The following is a 6,617-nucleotide window of genomic DNA, read 5'->3' as shown; positions in this document are numbered from 1 at the left end:
TGATTTTAAGAGAATGTAGGATTGGAAGATCGAAAAAGAACAGAAAAAGAAAGCACAGCTCATGGTAACTAATGCTCCACTGGCTAAGAGAAACGATCCGTAGATAGTATAAAACAATTAAAAGATCGCTTTTTGAAACGCTTCCGGCTTCCGGTGAAAACGAATGGAATTCTGGGTAATCGAGGACTACGGAAATTGTATGCAGTGACGGTAGTGACCAGCAGAGGTTGCTAAAAATCGTTATTTGTGATTCTGCATTGTACAACTTTAACGTTTTCACTTATGGAAAATCCACTTGCTCACGTTTGTCGGCATAGGTCCAAAGTACATGTGTAGACGGTTTCGGGCAGATTGCTCAAAAATCCCAGGAGGAGATAGATTTTAACTGCTTTTCATATAATTCAAAATGGTGGGAGATCTAAAGGTCAGAGGTCAAAAGTTGTTAGGCATGAGCATGTGTGTATCGAAGTTTCATGGCTGTAGGTCAAACAGGGCATGAGTTGTACCTGTTCAAAGTTGGCATATTTCAATTGAGTGCTACAGCGCCACCCTTTGGCCAATGGTTGTGAGTTTTGGGTCTTCGCCGTTTGGCATAGCCCTCTACCATATTGCCGAGTTTCGTAAAAAGCGACCACGCGGTTGGGCCAGAACTGAAAAAACGGCGGAAGAAAGCCTGCAATCTCAATAAAGCTTCGAGCCTGATAGGCCTCGAAACCTTAATTAAAGCTGCAAGCAGCGATGAACGGGCCCTCGACATTCTGTCCAAGATACAAGCCTTTAAGGCTACATAGCTTAAGCAAATGAACTGAAACCTAAAAAATAAAAAATAAAACTGACAAAAAGTTTGAATAAAAAAGGAGTTTGGGAAAAAAAATAAGGGAAAAAAAGTTGGGGAATTTTTTTTTTGGAAAAACAATGGGGGAAAAAAACATCTGAGAGCTCCAGAAATTACAGCTCGTTCCTATTGGTGGTCTTAGTCCACATACCAAATTTGGACTCCGTAGCACGCTGCAAACCGAAGGTATGGCTGTGTAAAGGCCGGCCAATAGGAAGACATAGGGGGCGGAGCTTCAGAACTTACAGCTCGTCCCTATTGGTGGTCTTAGTCCACATACCAAATTTGTACTCGGTAGCATGCTGCGAACCGAAGTTATGACTGTTTAAAGCCCAGCCAATTGTAGATCGGCTATTCTCACTTCCTGTTTGGCGTTGAAGTTTGACGCTTTGCCACGGTCACGCCGTTTTACGAAAACTCAAGCTTTTGATAACTTTTCATCGTTAACGTCTTTTGTGTACTCTGAGCGAATTTGAGGCGGATCCGATAATCCGTCTGGGAGGAGTTCGTTAAAGTACAACCCGTTAAAATGGTGTGAAATACACAAAAACGCCACTATCAATAAAAAATGGCCGACTTCCTGTTTGGTTTTGGTCATTGCTCCAAGAGACTTTTTCGTAAGTTGGGACATGATATAGGTGTGTACCGATTTTTATAGATGTAGGTGAAACCGTATTGTCGGGCTTGAAGCACAAGGTTTTGTAGGGGGTGCTATTGAGCCATTAGGCCACGCCCACTTTATTTATTTTTTTAATACGTAATTTTTCACCACTGATGATGTGTGTGCACAGTAGCGTAACTTTTGTAGTATGTGTAAGCCTTCATTTTACCGTTTCATTATCGGGAATAATCGGAAGAAGAAGAATAACTAGAAAGTACTGTTCCTGAAGAAACAGTGTGGGATCGCTAAGAATGTTTATGGTATTGAGTATTGATAGTGTTAGTAGTGTTAAAGGTTTGAAAGGTTCTAAAGGTTTTAAAGGTTTTAAAGGTTCTAAAGGTTCTAAAGGTTCTAAAGGTTCTAAAGGTTTGAAAGGTTCTAAAGGTTCTAAAGGTTCTAAAGGTTCTAAAGGTTTGAAAGGTTCTAAAGGTTTGAAAGGTTCAAGAGGTTCTAAAGGTTTAAGAGGTTCTAAAGGTTCTAAAGGTTTGAAAGGTTTGAAAGGTTTGAAAGGTCTGAAAGGTCTGAAAGGTTTGAAAGGTTCAAAAGGTTTGAAAGGTTCTAAAGGTTTTAAAGGTTTACGGTTCTAAAGGTTTGTCGGTGTTGAATAGTGTAAAATGTAGTTTTTTAGGGTAAAACTGCGGTTGCTAGGGTCTGATAGCCGGTTGCTAGGTTCTAATATGTGGTTACTAGGGTCTAATTGGTGGTTGCTAGGGTAAAACAGGTAGTTGCTAGGGTAAAACAGGTGGTTGCTAGGGTCTAATAAGCGGTTGCTAGGGTCCAATAGGGGGTTGCTAAGGTCTATATGGTCTAATATGCGGTTACTATGGTAAAACAGGTGGTTGCTAGGGTAAAACGGTGGTTGCTAGGGTCTAATCTGTAGTTGCTAGGGTATGATAGGTGGTTGCTATGGTCTAATATGGTGTTGCTAGGGTCTAATAAGCAGTTGCTAGGCTCCACTGTAGCTAAATAGGATTTCCCCATTGAAATGAATGGGATTTTTTTAGCAGTAAAAAGTGAAATATCTCTAAAAGTACAAATTGTTTCAAAAATTCAAAAGGTAGCCAATATGTCCTAAGTAGGCTGAACGTTGAAGAGTTAGAACGGAGTTTGTAGCTAAAAGTATGAAGGACTAGTTAGGGTCCAAAAAACGGGCGGAATATGGTATAGTATATAACTAGAAAGTACTGTTCCTGAAGAAACAGTGTGGGATCGTTAAGAATGTTGATGGTATTGAGTATTGATAGTGTTAGTATAGTTAAAGGTTTGAAAGGTTTAAAGTTTTTTGATTGATTGATTGATTGATTGATTGATTGATTGATTGATTGATTGGTTCTAAAGGTTTGAAAGGTTCTAAAGCTTTAAGAGGTTCTAAAGGTTTGAAAGGTTCTAAAGGTTTGAAAGGTTTGAAAGGTTTGAAAGGTCTGAAAGGTTTGAAAGGTTTGAAAGGTTCGAAAGGTTTGAAAGGTTCTAAAGGTTTTAAAGGTCTACGGTTCTAAAGGTTTGTCGGTGTTGAATAGTGTAAAATGTAGTTTTCTAGGGTAAAACTGTGGTTGCTAGGGTCTGAAAGCTGGTTGCTAGGTTCTAATAGGTGGTTGCTAGGGTCTAATTGGTGGTTGCTAGGGTAAAACAGGTGGTTGCTAGGGTAAAACAGGTGGTTGCTAGGGTAAAACAGGTGGTTGCTAGGGTCTAATAAGCGGTTGCTAGGGTCTAATAGGGGGTTGCTAAGGTCTAATATGCAGTCTATATGGTCTAATATGCGGTTACTATGGTAAAACAGGTGGTTGCTAGGGTAAAAGGGTGGTTGCTAGGGTCTAATCGGTGGTTGCTAGGATATGATAGGTGGTTGCTATGGTCTAATATGGTGTTGCTAGAGTCTAATAAGCAGTTGCTAGGCTCCACTGTAGCTAAATAGGATTTCCCCATTGAAATGAATGGGATTTTTTTAGCAGTAAAAAGTGAAATATCTCTAAAAGTACAAATGTTTTCAAAAATTCAAATGGTAGCCAATATGTCCTAAGTAGGCTGAACGTTATAGAGTTGGAACGGAGTTCCTAGCTAAAAGTATGAATTTCCCTATTGAAATGAATGGGATTTTTTTAGCAGTAAAAAGTGAAATATCTCTAAAATTACAAATTATTTCAAAAATTCAAATGGTAGCCAACATGTCCTAAGTAGGCCGAACGTTTGGAACGGAGTTTGTGGCTAAAAGTATGAAGGACTAGTTAGGGGCCAAAAAATGGGGGGAAGTATAGTATAGAAATAGTGGCAATAACATGAGTGTGATCGCTTTAGCGATCCCACAACTAGAAAGTACTGTTCCTGAAGAAACAGTGTGGGATCGCTAAGAATGTTGATGGTATTGAGTATTGATATTGTTAGTAGTGTTAAAGGTTTGAAAGGTTTAAAGTTCTAAAGGTTCTAAAGGTTCCGAAGGTTTGAAAGGTTCTAAAGGTTTGAAAGGTTCTAAAGGTTTGAAAGGTTCTAAAGGTTTGAAAGGTTCTAAAGGTTTGAAAGGTTCTAAAGGTTTAAGAGGTTCTAACGGTTTGAAAGGTTCTAAAGGTTTGAAAGGTCTGAAAGGTTTGAAAGGTTTGAAAGGTTTGAAAGGTTTGAAAGGTTTGAAAGGTTTGAAAGGTTCTAAAGGTTTGAAAGGTTTGAAAGGTTTGAAAGGTTTGAAAGGTTCTAAAGGTTTTAAAGGTCTACGGTTCTAAAGGTTTGTCAGTGTTGAATAGTGCAAAAATGTAGTTTTCTAGGGTAAAACTGTGGTTGCTAGGGTCTGATAGCCGGTTGCTAGGGTATAATAGGTGGTTGCTAGGGTCTAATTGGTGGTTGCTAGGGTAAAACAGGTGGTTGCTAGGGTCTAATAAGCGGTTGCTAGGGTCTAATAGGGGGTTGCTAAGGTCTAATATGCAGTCTATATGGTCTAATATGCGGTTACTATTCTTTCCTCACAAGGTACTATGCAGTTACTATTCTTTCCTCACAAGGTACTCCTCCAGAATGAAGTAATTATCACTGCCACTGGACTTCCTCTTTGCCTTGCCCTGTCTGGGAGTAGGGGTGCAACAGGTGAACTGATCGGTTTAATCTAACAAAGCAACAATTTTTTCATGTTGACTCATTGTTAAAACTAATTGATAGAATAATTGCTAAGAAGATATTCGATAGTTGCAGATCTACCTGGGAGCTACAGCACCACTCTCCCCCTCACTTTCTGGTGGCCTTGACTGCTCTGCCTCTGATGGCCCAGCATGCTCTGATGGTCCAGCAGCAGCATCCTCCTCACTCTCTTCCTCATGCTCTACATTGCTCTGGGTGCTATTCAGAACAACTAATTAGTACTGTGCCACATGGTAATGAGAAGTGTATAGGAGTGTTTAAAAAATAAATAATAATAACATTTAGTGACAGAATTACAGTGACAATTTACAAAAGACAAGATACGTTAATATGGCTTGTAGCAACTGATTGATTGAATACTTTATTAGCAGTTTGCAAAAAAAAGCACAGGAAAGTACAGTTCAATAGGTATACTAAGAGGATTTTAAACTCAAGAAAGCCTGGATGAATATGGCTTGTTTCCATTGGGGTCCTTTGTACTCAATTCATCGAAAGATTTAATGACAGACAAATATACAATACTGTGCAAAACATATAACAACTCATAATGTAACTAGAAAAAGTGCTCCTCGGAGCACAGGTCTCCGCCAGGTCAGGTATGTTATTGTGGCCTCCTGGTGGCGCTATAATAGGCCAATGTGAAAAGGGTGCCATTTATTCTTAGGTCGTTCACGGCAATCGGACACTGCATTCACGATTTGAAGCATTTTGTTCCAAAAATGTGTTTTGCCAAATTAGACCTGCTGGTGGTGCTATTACAGGCCAATGTGAAAAAGGGTGGCATTTCTTCCTTGGCCTAGTCGGAATGTGTTTGTGAAATTTCACGGAAATCGCAAGCTGCGTTCATGATTTGAGACACACACGGATAGGACACACGGACACACACACACACACACACACGGACGGACGGACGGACGGACGGACGGACGGACGGAGGGTAGAACATACTCTCTCGCCATGCCTTTCGGCCTGGCGGAGACAATAACAGTAATATCATGGCTATAACCTACAGTACCTCCTGAATGATGTGGGCTCCTTTAGCATTGCGTGCATCGTGTCCCAATGGGTCCATTTCTTCTTCTTTTTGATGAATGTTGTTTTGCTGTGACGTCACATCCACATGCCAACAACATGCATTTTGATTGGTCAAAGGTCTAGCAGTCGGCAGCGAATTTACGCAAAATACGACTGCTGTCCGAATAAATAAAAGCTGTATATTTGCTCCACGAAATGTCGTCTTTGATGTGGAAGCTTGCATTGACTTTATAAGCTTTTAAAAAACAGGTGAAAAAAAAGTATTATTCGCATTAAAAATTCGCCCCCGGTGTGTAAGGACCTTAAGGCTTGCATCTTCCTTTATTCACCCATATTGTGGCCTGTAGAACAGTGGTTCTCAAACGTTTTCGTGCCAAGGATTGATATGTATGTGGCCGCGGACCCCCACTGGAAAATATGTTGTGCCAGGGACCCCCAGAAGAAAAGATTTAGGTTAAAAATGTTCGCCTTATTAAAAAAAAAACATTTTCAATATTTTCCCAAAATAGCAGATCAACAAGCTTGTTTCCAGCACTTGTGCAGGAAACCAGGATGAAATCCGTGGTAGAAGAGGAAAGTTACGGAGTGATGCTTTAACAATATAATAAAACAATGTATGTTAACTACAATACACCCTGCATTATTTGGGGAACATTTTCAATTATTATGAATTTTTCAATAAATATTTTTTCTCCCCACAATTTTCCAATTACTTTTAACATTGAAGAATACAGAAAATAACAAAAACAGGATTTCGCGGATTTGACTTCCATTGTACAGTGACACGTTGTCATTTCACATTACAATCACCTGTTTGATCACAACCATGACCAGGTTGTCATGACAACACTATGAATATTAAAACACAAGAACAAGACAGACTTTCAAGAATATTTTTATGAAAGAATTATACTTCTACAAATGATCATACAATAACATAATGAAGAACTAGAATAATATCTCAATAAT

Source organism: Gymnoscopelus braueri (assembly GCF_963280865.1).
Source record: "Gymnoscopelus braueri genome assembly, chromosome: 21".
NCBI classification, from domain to species: Eukaryota; Metazoa; Chordata; class Actinopteri; order Myctophiformes; family Myctophidae; genus Gymnoscopelus; species Gymnoscopelus braueri.
The sequence above is the reverse complement of the archived record's forward strand: the minus strand, read 5'-3'. Positions refer to the sequence as shown.